This window comes from Carlito syrichta, unplaced genomic scaffold (genome assembly GCF_000164805.1).
Source record: "Carlito syrichta isolate Samal-C Ts95f unplaced genomic scaffold, Tarsius_syrichta-2.0.1 Scaffold303990, whole genome shotgun sequence".
Classification (NCBI taxonomy): Eukaryota; Metazoa; Chordata; class Mammalia; order Primates; family Tarsiidae; genus Carlito; species Carlito syrichta.
Window position 1 is genome coordinate 52,690 of NW_007248086.1, and position 963 is coordinate 53,652.

Consider the following 963-nt stretch of genomic DNA (forward strand, 5'->3'; position numbering starts at 1 on the left):
AAAGCAATTTTGGAACTCTTTTTCTGGAATGGCCATCAGAGCTGTCGTCATATTACCCTTGATGTGCTGAATGTCATCAAGATGTCTTCCTTTCAATATTTCCTTTATCATAGGGTGAAGCAAAAAGTTGCTTACTGGCTAAAATCTTCACAGACAATACTGTGTGAGCTAGTGCATTGTTGTGATGCAAGGGCTCTTTTGGAACCATTTGTGTAAAAATTTTATTACAGGAAAAAAAGCTTCATTTCTTTATTTTGCTTTCTGACACTATGCTTGTGCCTTCAACACTTTCACAACGATTTTTTGCTCCTTGATAAGGAAAGCACACTTGATCCTGTCACAAACACATTTTGTACACATGGAACCACCATAGGCCCTGCTGACACACTTTTTTTGTTTCGGACAACCTCATAAGAACTTCAGGTCTCATAGCATGAACCCCTCAAAGTCTGCCTGGGTGCATACCACCCACAGACTTCGATGCTTTCCCAACTTTCTTGGTATATAGGTAAACAATCCTATTACCAGGGGTTCGGGACAGCCTAGTTTTGTTACAGGCTGAACTGTAGGAAAGCCTGTGATGATATGTCAAATGCTGGACCATTCTGAATACCTTTACATAGCAATTCTGAAGGAGCTTTGGGATAATTTTTTGCACATACCTTTCTCATGCCAAGATTTTCCTGATTGTTTCTCTACTGATGTTTATTTAGTCTACTATGCTTCTCACAATCAGCCGATGATTTTGACAAACAATTCGATGAATTTTTGCAATGTTTTTGTCAGTTCTGCTCATTACTGGCATCCTGACCTTTCTTCATCAGTGACACTTTCTCTTCCCTCAGAAAAACATTTAATCCATTTGTACACTGCCATTTTCTTTATGGCATTATCCCCATGAACTCGGACTAACATATCCCTGACTTCACTTCTACTCTTGCCAAATTGAACAAGAAATTCAGT

The 963-nt window shown here is 39.0% G+C and overlaps 1 pseudogene; it reads right to left on the minus strand.

Annotated features, from left to right (window-relative positions):
• Positions 1-249: 249 nt before the first annotated feature.
• On the minus strand, positions 250-604 carry LOC110595749 (annotated as a pseudogene).
• Positions 605-963: the final 359 nt, after the last annotated feature.